Source organism: Arvicanthis niloticus, chromosome 7, assembly GCF_011762505.2.
Source record: "Arvicanthis niloticus isolate mArvNil1 chromosome 7, mArvNil1.pat.X, whole genome shotgun sequence".
NCBI classification, from domain to species: Eukaryota; Metazoa; Chordata; class Mammalia; order Rodentia; family Muridae; genus Arvicanthis; species Arvicanthis niloticus.
The window spans coordinates 43,291,016-43,303,164 of NC_047664.1; the positions used below are offsets into that span (position 1 = coordinate 43,291,016).

General features: G+C 45.0%; 1 long non-coding RNA gene across 3 annotated transcripts in view; it reads left to right on the forward strand.

Annotated features, from left to right (window-relative positions):
* The window catches only part of LOC143443092 (uncharacterized), a 63,278-nt gene that overhangs the window by 2,655 nt on the left and 48,474 nt on the right, over nt 1–12,149 (forward strand). The window lies entirely within an intron of this gene.

Genomic DNA, 12,149 nt, shown 5'->3' on the forward strand with positions numbered 1-12,149 from the left:
GTGGTGATCAGAAGCTGCAAAAGCCAAAAAGGACCCACTTCTCTTTAAAGTTTTGGAGGGACTGTGACCCTGCTGACAACTTGACCCGATCAGAATTGTTTTGCTTGAGACAAGGTCTCTCGGTAGCCCTAGCTAGCCTGGAACTCAATGTGTAGACCAGGCTGGCCTCTGACTCAGAGGAACTCTTATGTGACTCTGCCCCTCAAGTGCTGGCATTAGAGTAAATGCCACCACACTCTCCTACTACTAACCTCCAGAAAGGCTAATCAGATTTCTGTTATTCAGCATTCAGAAACTACCAGCCTTCCTGTTGTCACTGCCCCAGCTGTAGGAGAGCTGTGAATGAATCAGTCTTTGGATATTAAGAACTGAGAACTACAGCCAGTTCCTGGCTGACATTCCCTTTGGACAGGGTTGTGGCTGCACAAACCTGTACGGTAATGGTCTATGCCAAGGGCAAACGAAACTGGAAAGAGTGGGAAGCAGGAGGATGGGTGTCGGTGGGGCTGTGGACGGCTCCTGAACGAGTCTTTCTGGTGGTCTGTAGATGAAAAGAGATCTTAGCTGCAGCAGGAGGAACATGCTCAAAGGCTCTGAAAAGGAGTTGTGGATGTTTGGGGAAGAGAAGGAAGAACAGTATGGATTTAGATCTTGCAGGCCCTTGAAAGCTGTGACTTCAGGAGTTTTTGAACTCTACCAAGAACACACGGTCTGAGAGGGCATCCATGAGCTTTTGCATCCTATCTCTGTATTTCTTTACTACACACCACACCAGCCAGTTTAATTTTCTCTAGTGGCCTCTAACACCCCTGAATACTATAGGATTAATTCCCCAGTGTCCCTTAGAAAAGAGCGGGTCTCTTGCACATAGGCCCGAGTATTCACACTAGCCTTCCCATGCACACGCCATAAATCTCAGATGCTTTAAACTGCACAAATCAAAGACACGGGAGCAGCCTACCCCACATTTTCCAAAAAATCGACACATTTCTAGTAGCTTCTTTCGGCGGTAGTTTTACTCACCGGTGAAAGAGATACAAAAGCCCTTCCGCCCAGGGTCCTTAAGTTGGCACACTACAGATCTAGTGCTCAATGGTAGCAGCTTTTCTCGAAGTCGTGGGGGCGGGCAATAGAAGCTGTGGATTCTGTTCCCAGCTATGTGACGTTAGCTCGGGTCTTTGAGACGTTGTTCCTAGGAGCAGATTCCCTTGGGAATGATCAGGCGTCCGGTGTGTTGTGTAGAACACCTTCCTGCTGCCTTTCCCGCTGGGATGTAGGGTTCCAGTCTCTCTGAGAGCGTCCAAAGGATCAACTCCTGGAGCTGCTGGAGCGTGCAGTGACAATCGCAACAGGCATGCGCGACCGGTAGACGGCACGGTGAGGCTCGTGCAGTACTGCGGGCAGCCTGGGACGTCGTTGCTGAGCCTGCGCTCCTGGCTCTTAGCTGTAGAGTTCCATCATCTACGTACCCAGCCGCCCGACCGCCGTCTGCTGCGCGGATCCGAGCCCGAGACCCCTCTGTCTCTTCTCCCGAGTCCGAGCAGGAGACCAGTCACATGGCTTTAGTTTTTCCAAGGTCCTGGAAGCTGAGTAAGCTTCGCTTGGGGATAACTCAAGACTCTGCTTGGAAGAGCTCCTGTGGCGCGCTCCAGATTCAGTTTGGCATGTTATCCAAAGAGCATGCGATGAGTTTTCAGTGCCAGTTTCTGTTAGACTGGAGCTGCTGCCTCTGGGCTGTCAGCTCCTCGAAGATAAGGTCTGTTTTGTTCCCGGAAACCCCAGAATCTACCACGATAACTGACACAGTGGCTTCCCCGGGCGGGAATACCAGAGCCATCAGCATTCTTTAGAACAAGGATATATGAAACATGGTGGATGACGGGCCCTTCTTGGATAGGTGCTGACGGGTGTAGGTCCAGAAGGCAAGGATAGTGTGCTCAAGGGTAATGATGGTTGTGGTGTTTATAGAAACTCAGTGAAATCTGTCCACGTCATGGGCTTTAGACAGCACAGTTTCTTGTGGCTGGCGCTGTAGAGATGCAGAAGCTGGGCAGAGTAGGGAGTGGGTAAGGGAGTGGGGTGGCGACCTGGGCCAGGGCTGCAGGAAGATCTAGGCTTATCCCCAGGCTTCCTCTCACCATTCATCGGTCCTGTATGCAGAGTGGTCCTTCTACAGAGCTAACAGGCTAAATCAGTCTTCAGCCTACCTGTTGTTCCAGGACCCTGCAGCTTTTGGGATTGGCCCACCCGAGCCTCTCAAGTTAGTTCTTCCTCTTCCTATGCTGCAGGTCGGCTTTCCTGCTGGCTCCCTAGGCACTACTGGGCACCAGACTTATGTTATCCAGCACCCCTCCACCCCAGGCCTCTGACATGCTTCACCTTTGTCCTTCCAACCCTAACATTACCTTCTCAGAGGCTTTGCTAAACCATCACCTGCCCTGTCTCTGCCTTCAGATCCCGTGTTCCATGTTATTCATGATTGTAACTGCCCACTTTCCTGTTCTTTTTCCTCCTCTACAAAATAAACCTCCACCGGTCTTGTTTAGCTTTGTTTAGAGGTCCAATGCCTGTGTAGGAAGGCCTAGGACTTCTTAGGATAGGGATCCTAAAAACTGAGTCACCCTTTATAAATTTAAAAAAAAAAAAAAAAGTAGTTTGAGGCACCAAAGCATGGTCATGTTTGGAGTTCCCCGTCATAAGCTGCCCACCAAGCTGATTCTGTCATCTGAGAGCTTCTTGTCTGAAGAGATGGAGGGAAAACCTTTTTCTCCGTCAGGTTGAGGTGAGGATGAGATGGGGAAACATTTGTAGAAAATTCATAAGGGAGCTTGTATTAAGAGCTGACCATGGTCCCAATGTTACCAGACTGCAGGAACCAATACCTCCCACATCTTGGTTGTTTAAAAAGACAAAAGGTTGGTTTTTTGTTTGTTTGTTTGTTTTTGTTTTTTTTTTTTCTATCTACATTCCTGGACCACAGTGAATTAGCTGAAGATGCTCCTTTTCATCTTTCATTCAGCAACTGGGCTGAGGAAGTAGCCAGTGGTTGATATGTGGCCAGCTGCTGTGGCTAAGGGAAGAAGTTGTCCTAACTGAGTACTGACTCAAAACCTTTCAATCACAATGCCTTTTTGTGTTCAATTGGCTACCGTCAGTCACATGACCACAAGTCTGTAAGGGGTGGAGTATATATGCCAATCACATGACCACACAGTCTGTAAGGGGTGGAGTATATGTTGAGCATCCCCACAGTATCGCTCTGTGAATACTGTGAAGTATTGCACAAACTGGTGCAAAACTCAAGAAAGCTGGGTGTGCACAGATACCTAGTCTGGAGGTTTTGTACCCCCCATTCTTGGGTGTAGCCCAATTCTTCTTCTGACCTGTGACTGCAGAATGTATGTGTTGGTGAACAGGTCCTTTGGTGCTTCTTTGTTTTCTTCAAGCAGTATATGCATGATGCTAAATATTTCTGAACTGTAGGAGATTCAAGACCAATCATTACATTTATCTTACTCAACTTTCCTATACCAAACTCCTAGTACAATGGCTGGCGTGTTATTTATTGAATCTTTTGTGGACTATCCTGCAGGTATACTTCATGGCACTAGAATTTATTTTTTTCATTTATTGGAAGCCCCTAAAGAATCATGTCTAATGGTTACTACTATTGCTGTGATAAAACACCATGACCAAAGTAACTTGGGGAGGAAAGGGTTTATTTGGCTTACACTTCCATGTCCGCTGTTCATCACTGAAGGAAGTCAGGACAGGAACTCAAGCAGGGCAGGAACCTGGGGGTCAGAGCTAATGCAGAGAGAGCTAATGCATGGAGGGGTGCTGCTTACTGGCTTGTTTCCCATGGCTTAATCAGCTTGCTTTCTTATAGAACCCAGGACCACCCAGGGATGTCACCACCCATGGTGAGCTGGGCCCTCCCACAGCAACCACTAACAGAGTGCCTTACCCCTGGATTTTATGCAGACATTTTCTTAGTTGAGGTTCCCTCCTTTCAGATAACTCTAGCTTCTGTCAAGTTGACATAAGACTAGTTAACACAACCTATTTGGACCATTCGTTTATTTAAGAGTACAGCAGGGTGGGAGTATTACCTCTTCAGTAGCAGATTAGAAAAAAGCCTCTGGAGGAGATACTAAGATTGAAGACCTTGGTGGCCTTGGGCCCTCACTTCCCATTCCTTAGCTGAGAATGTTAACTTCTTGTGCAAAGCAGTTCCTAGGAATCTGAGGTTCAGATAACTGAGGAGGGAAGGTGAGAGGCTGCAGATGTGACAGATGTGACAGAGGAGAAGAAAACCTCCATAGGGGTCAGAGAGCCGTTCTGTGGTAAGTTCCCGGGTCACAGACTTTTAGCATAAACTTTTTATAAGAGTTTATCAGTTTTGTCCTGATAAAACCTAGTGTCTATGCTTGTGTTGGGAGCTACCAAGTTTCTTTCAGTGACTGCATACCACTTCTTCCCTAATGGAACCCCACAGCTAGTTTTGAAAACCCTTTGTATGAGAACAGGTGGCTACAGATGGAAAGCACCAAGGCAAAGAGATTCACTACTATTTTCTAGGGACTTAGAGACAGAAGGTTGACCACTCCAGCTTGAGGCGGAAGGAGATGCTCCATAGGCTAAGATACACTAAAACCAACCGTAGCAGCCAGGGCCCTTCTAAAGATTATTAACATACTAGTGGCTAGTTAGGGGCTCACAGGGGCTCACAGGGGCTCATAGAGACTGAGCTGACAGTCTGGGAGCCTGTATAAGTCTGACCTAGGTCCTTTGCATATATGTCATGATTATGTACCCTGATGTTATTTTGGGACTCCTAACAGTGGGAATAGGGGCTGTATCTGACTCTTGCATGCTTTCAGGACCCTTTTCCTCTTATGGAGTTGCCTTGTCCAGCCTTGTTCTGAGGGGGGGACCTAGTCTTATTGCAATTTCTTATGCCATGTTTGGTTGATATCCCTTGGAGGCCTGATCTTTTCTGAAGGGAAACAGAGGAGGAGTGGATCTAGGGGAGAGGGAAGGTGGGGGGAGAGGCTGTGAGGAGAGGAGGGAAGGAAAACTGTGTAATATAAGGTATATAATATACTAGAGAAACATACATAAAAAGAAAAAGAGAAGAGAACAAGAAACAGCCTTGGGGTGTCACGCACTGCTGCATTGTTTTAAGGACTTTGTTTATTTTTATAGAGTTTGTAATGTGCCTGGTGTGTGAGCAACAGGTAGGTGATACTCACAACCAAGACGGCTATATCCGCATCACGCTGCATTCTCACCGTGGGCATAAGGGTACCAGCACCCTTTGGAACACTATAAATCATCAATGGTTTGCCCATCAGCCCAGTAAACAATCAGTTTCAGGGAACATTGGAAACAGTCTGTTGGTCCTTCCTCCAGATATGTATCTCTTTATTCCTGGATCCTGCTCCAGTTTCATGCACAGCACACAGCTTCTCAGAACGAGAGACTACATGTCAGTCTTACTTGGTGTGAGGCATGATCATGTCACTAAGGCCTAGTGAGTAGGGAGTGAATGGAGAGTGTCCTTCATGGGATGGACACGGATTGTTTTGTTCCTTCCTCCATTTTGTTGCCTTGGATAAAAGGATGCAGACATAGTTGACAACTGGATCTGGAAATAGCCACCATAGACTGTGAAGTACCATCTCAGTTGGTGAAGATGGCAGAGCTACAGAGGGTGGAAGGTCAGAGGCCCCCTGCTAATCACAGAGTTACTATGATGTAGGTTGACTGCTACCTGCCATGTCTGATCATCTCCTTACAACTTAAGTTCAGTGGGGACAGAAACTGCTATTTTGTGTAAAGTTGTGAACAAGGGACTCCACGTGCTTATTTTGCATAAACTGCTGAAATGTGTGTACCCATTCACGACTGAAGATATATTTTGAGCATGGATTGAATTTTTTTTTCCTCATTAAAAGGTCTTTGACAATTCTAGGAGACGTTGTAACTGAAAATGACACATTTCTCAGCTACCAATAGTGAACATAGCTGCTGTGTTTACATGGGAAAGGGTTAGGTGTGCAAACCTGCCATCTCAAGGTCCAGGGGGCCTACAGTATCCAGATGCAGTGGACACTGCTAAATCCTAGCTTTATGGTGTCTTTGCCATAGAGCTTAGAATGAAACACCTTGTCTGGATTTTTACGAATTTCCTAACATCGTTGCTGGTTTGCACAGCTGTAATATCAGCTAAGACAGTGCCCCTAACAAAACACACACACACAAAAAAACCCCCCAGCAAATCCAATTGTTTAATGATTGATCCTATCTGTCAGGAGCTTGTTGACAGGGGAACCCGGCAGTGACTAGCTAGAGATATGAGGCCACCATTCAGTAACAGTCTGGTTTGTCCTTGTGATCCATTATTTTTGGTATAGCAGTGCTGTCCTCAGGCCTGTGGCAGCCAGCAGCCCTGCCAGCACAAAGAACAGAGCTCTACTGTCCCCCTGTGTGTATAGCTCTTGGTAGTGAGGGAGATTTGCTAGACACCTTCTAAATGCTTTCTCCGACTAGGTCACTGAACAGCATGGTGTGGTTGGTCTTCAGTTAGGAAAAGAGCTGATATCATGTGCTAGAGCCTGGTGTATCCCACGAAGCCCCATGCACTGCCTTCAAGCCTCTCTGATTCCTGAAACATTATGACCACCCATCTCATGTTCCCCACCCCCATGATTTCTCTGCCATGGTGGACTTTACTCCTTGAACCATGAGCCCAAGCCGTTCTCCTGGGAGTTGCTCTTTGCCACATGTGTGGTCTCTTTGGTGAGCCAAGTAACCAGAACATCACTCTGTATTCTTTCTACTTCAGTAACTACAATTTTAATTCCATACAGCTTGATTTTATGGACTAAATTTTCAGAGGTAGAGATTGTAAGAGAATACATCTACTTTAATTTTAATGGATTTGTCAGATTAATTTCTATATAGTTGCAGTAATTCTAATGTCTACTGTTAGGACAAACTTATACAGCCTACCATCTCACCCAACCCCCCACTCCCTAACCCACCTCCTGAACTTCTTAACACTTGTTGGGTGAATGTAAGTAGAGCCATTGCTACTGTAACAGGCATGTCCTTGATCACCCTGGACCTGGATTTGCAGCATCTGTCTGTAAGCAGCAAGCTTTCTTCAATTGGAATCTTTTACCCTTAGATTAGCTTTTATCTTGGTTTGTGTCTCTAAAGCTTCTTAATAGAAGCTACCCATGTGTCTAAGTTAGGGTTTCCATTGCTATAAGGAGACACCATGACCAAGGCAACTCTTATGAAGGACAACATTTAATTGGGGCTGGTGTACAGTTTTAGAGGTTCAGTTCATTATCATCATGGCAGAAAGCATGGCAGCATCCAGACAGACATGGTGCTGGAGGAGACAGGAGTTCTACATCTTGATCCTAAGGCATCCAGGAGACTGTCATCTACAGGCAGCCAGGAGGAGGATCTGGATCACGTTGGACAGACTTAGGCATATATATGAGACCTCAAAGTTCTGAGTGACACACACCTCAAAGCCACAGTGACACACTTCCTCTAAGAACGCCAGATTTCCTTCAATAATGCCATACCTCCTAATAGTGCCATGTTCCATGGGCTAAGCATATTCAAACCACCACATCGTGTGTGTGTGTGTGTGTGTCTGTGTGTGTCTGTGTGTGTGTGTCTGTGTGTGCACGTGTGCACCTGTGTGTGTGAGATACAGGGGCCACTCATCTTATATCCAGGCTTCATGTATTCCCTACAGTCTGTTCTTTGTCTTCTGACTATGCTTATTGTTTCTTGCATGGAATTTCAAGCATTCCCCTTTTGAGTTTCCTGTCTTGCTTGAAATGTCTCTTGCAGCACACACACCACTGATACAAATGCCAGGGGCATTTTCCAGGAAAGGAACATTTTCTCAGGCTTCTTCTTCACCTGCCGTCCATCTCCCCTCCCCCTTTCTCTTTCCTGTTTCTGGGGATCGAATCTAGGATCTTAATGCTCTATCATTCAGCTACACCTCTGTTTCCTATTGCTATATATTTTAAAATAATTATACATGTATTATATGTATGCACATATAATACATTATATATATGTATATATATAATATATGTTATCAGAAACCTATTTTATATAGATGAAAGAAAAGCTGTTTTCCCCATCTTTGATGTCATTCCAGACATGTTATTTAAATTAAATCTCCCCTCCCTCTAACATGTAGTACACTTTCTCATTCCTCAGTTTCCTGCTTATGGAGTTTTCTACTACTTTTTAGTTATAGTGGTTTTGTATTTTAAAACTTGTTCTTGGACAGGCATAGTAGTACTTGTCTTTAATCCCAGGAAGCAGAAGCAAGTGGATCTCTGTGAGTTCAAGGCCAGCCTGATTTATATAGTGAGTTTCAGGAAAGACAGAGCTACCGAGTGAGACCCTGTTTTTAAAGAAAAAGTTCTAAGAAAGCATTGGCTGGTACCCCATTTGCCAATGGCCTCTTTTATACCTCCATTTGTCTTGGAGATTCTTGGATATTTATTCTTTATAGGAAACATGTTTTTAACCTCTCAAGACTGGGGCTAAGGGACTGCTGATTTGATCTGGCATCTTCTTTAATTATTGCTGGACCATGTTTATCAGTAACTTTTAATTCCCAGCAAGTGGAAAAGCAGCCAACAAGGGCAGTGGTGAAGATGGGCAGGTTGCCCTAGTGTTTGGTGCAAGTGTCAGGCTGAGGGGGCTGCAGGACAGCAGAGAATCCATTTGTCTCTAAACTATACAGTGTGACATGCCCAGCTCCAATCTTTTCGTCTCTAAGCAACCCTGTGACTATGTGTTAAAGCTGCAAACTCTCCCTTCTGAGGAATAAATCCCATATTTATCCTTTGCAATGTTTTTGGTGCTGCCCTTAGTAGGCCTCATGTTGGAAACACGTGGCCACTTCTCCCCTTTGCTGCCGAGCCCTACCCTGAGAAGGCTTACCTGCTAGTTTATTCAAGGTCTCATAAGTGATTTCTCTTGAAAGTCATCTCTGAAAGGCTGAAGTCTGCCTGTGCCTGCATCCCTCCAGGAGTTTCCCACCTACTCAATTAAGTACAGAGTCTTCAGTGGATGCAAATTTCCACATGACCTGGTTCATGTCAACCCTCTGATTTTTTTTTTACTCTCCTACCCGCTATCTATTCACTTAATATTTATAGAGTGCCTACTATGTGCCAAGGGCCCATTGAGACACTTATACTACTCTAGAATCAATCCTCCTCCTCCTCCTCCTTCTCCTCCTCGTCCTCTTCCTCCTCCTCAAGCTTGCATTCTGTATAGGGAGGCCAGGGAATATACAATAGACAAATAGTTAATAGTATTGGAAGTTGGGGACCACTGTCTCCGGCTGTGTGGGATTCAGGGACATCTCATATACTAGACTTCAGTACTGAAACTGGGAGAAATCTTAGGCAAGCAGGGATAAGCAAGTCATCCTAGAAAAGGTATGTCCCTGGGAATGAAAAGAGAAGAGAAAGGGGCAGTTAGGCTGAATGCAAATGTGTGTATGTGTTACCTGTTTGTGTGTGCATGCACCGCAAAACCACATGTGTATATCTGTGTGTATATGTGTATGAGAGAGAAGGAGATACAGAACATCTGGACAGATGAGAGAAGGCTCATGTCCTGTTCTAGGTTGGTGTGTGAGTTTGTTTGGCATGGATCTGCCTCAGATTATTACGCCCTTCACTTAGCTATTCTCTCTGACTGAATTGCTCTTGTTCCTAGAACTGACATGTCTGATGTCTATCTTCTGGTCTCTCGGTGTCTCTGCTGTGGCTGGGTGTGGAATTTAATACTCATTGTCATGTATTCAGACGTTAAACACATACCTGTGGTATTTAAAAGTGGCAGGGCTGGGAGGCATTTCAAATTAGACAGGGTCATTAGGGGGTTGGGATGGCTATTCTTGATTGTTAACTTGGCTACATTGGAATACACTAAAACCCAAGCAGCTAGGTACACCTCTGAGGATCTGTTTTTAAAATTAAATCATCTGAGGTGGGAAGACCCACTTTTCATCTGGATCTTTTGAGTTGCAAGATGCACCTTCAGTCTGGGAGCCTGTATAAGGGGCGTGGAAGAAGGAAGTTTGCTCTCTTTGTCGATTGCTCTCTCATTCTCACTAGCCTTGGGGCGTACTTCTTCAAGATTCCGCTGTATAATCAAGACCAGCTGAGGCATCAGCCTGAAAACCTACTGGATTCTTGGAACTCCCTTTAGTAGACAGCCATTGTTGGACTAGCTGGACGGCAACCTATAAGCCATTCTAATAAATCCCCTTTATAGATGTACGTTAGTTCTAACAGTTTTGTCAGTCTGGAGCAGCAGTTCTCAATCTGTGTTGCAACCCTTTGGGAGGTCAAACAACCCTTTCACAAGGCTTGTTACACAGATCAAATGTTTCACAAGGCTCTGACACACAGATATTCTGCGTATCAGATATTGGCATCATGATTCATAATAGTAGCAAAATTACAGTTGTGAAGTAGCAACAAAATAATTTTATGATTGGGGGTTCACCATGACATGAAAGACTTGCAGCATTAGGAAGGTTGAGAACCATTGCTCTAGAGGACTCTAACTAATATAGACATGTCACCATGACTGCATCCTGGTGGCTTCATAAGAAGGAAATCAAAATGCGAGCTCTCCCAGGATTCCCGCTTCTGTAGCATGACTGTCATACACCCTGTGGCTTTTCTGCTTTCTGTTCAGAGCTCTCCCATTGTCTTCATTTATGTAGCTAAAAGTTTATCAGTTTTGCTGTTAGAAACAACTTGGTTTTACTAGTTTTCCTGGATTCTATTTCCGAATAAGTCTTCTGTTGTCTTTGGTTAGGTTTGTCCTCTTCCTAGCTCCTTGAGTACCTCAACTGTTAATTTTCTTTTGAGTGCTAGCTTTTCTCTCTGTATCCTTCCCCTCCGTGCTATGTTGGACAGGCTCTACAGTGTGAGCCCTTCTATCTTTGTTTTCTGCTCTTGGCTTAGTTTTCTAATTCTCTTTGATTCACTTCTTTTTTTGACCCATAGCCGAGCCATTAAGACAACTCAGGACTCTAGCACCCAAGGCTCTAGCAGAGGATCAGTGTCCTACCTACGCTCACTGTCCCATTCTTTTCAGTCAGAAGGAGAATGAAGTCATGTCATTTAAAGGAAAATGGGGTCAATCAATTAAGCAAACTAAGCCTTTCTCAGAAAGTCAAAAGCCATTAAGTTCCCTTTCATTTGCAGATCTTAGATCTCTCCAGAGGTCAACAGAAAATCTTAAAAATTGAAAAGAAACTGTCCAGAATGGGGTGGGGTGGGGGTGGGGAGGTGAGGGTGGTGCTAAATGGAGGCAGAAGGGAGAAGGCAGAAGGGAGGAACCAGGTTGGGGTGGGGGGGGGGGATGTGCTTTATATATAATACCTGTAAGCAAATAAGAAAAAATAATTTGAAAACGATCTAAACTTACTTAAAAAGGCAAGTTGTTTAATTGTCACGCGTCTGTGAATCCCCTTCTTCTTTTACCATTCATGTCTAGATTCATTCCATTGCACTCAGAGAAGAAATTTCATAGGATTTTATCTCTGTTGGAACTTGCTTTGTGGCCTCATGTATGACCTAGCCTAGAGTACACGTCACATGTGCTTGAGGGAAGAGGCACATGCTTTGTGGTGGTCGGATGGCATGTTCTTACATGCCTGGTGGAAGCTCTTAGGTTTGGAGTTCAAGCAGGTGGTGGGGGACACTCAGGCAGGCCGCCATTTTGGATAAGGATTATTAGAAGAGTTAATGCAATAGACAGACAGATGGTAACAGAGCTCAAGGCCCAGGAGGCAGTGTGTGTGTGTGTGTGTGTGTGTGTGTGTGTGTGTTTGGAGGGGTGGGGGTCCTTCTTAGAGGTCTTTAGGGCAGGTTTTCCACCAGCTGGCTGATGAATAATCCAAGCTGTCTCTAATTCCAGGTAATGGAGGGGTTTTGATTTATTTATTTGTTCGTCTAGTTATGATTCTTATTATACTAGACTCATTAAGAGATGCACACCCATTTCCCTTTTCTTTTTGGAATTGTTTCTTTGTTTTAAATCAATAGGGTCCATCTTGGTCCAGA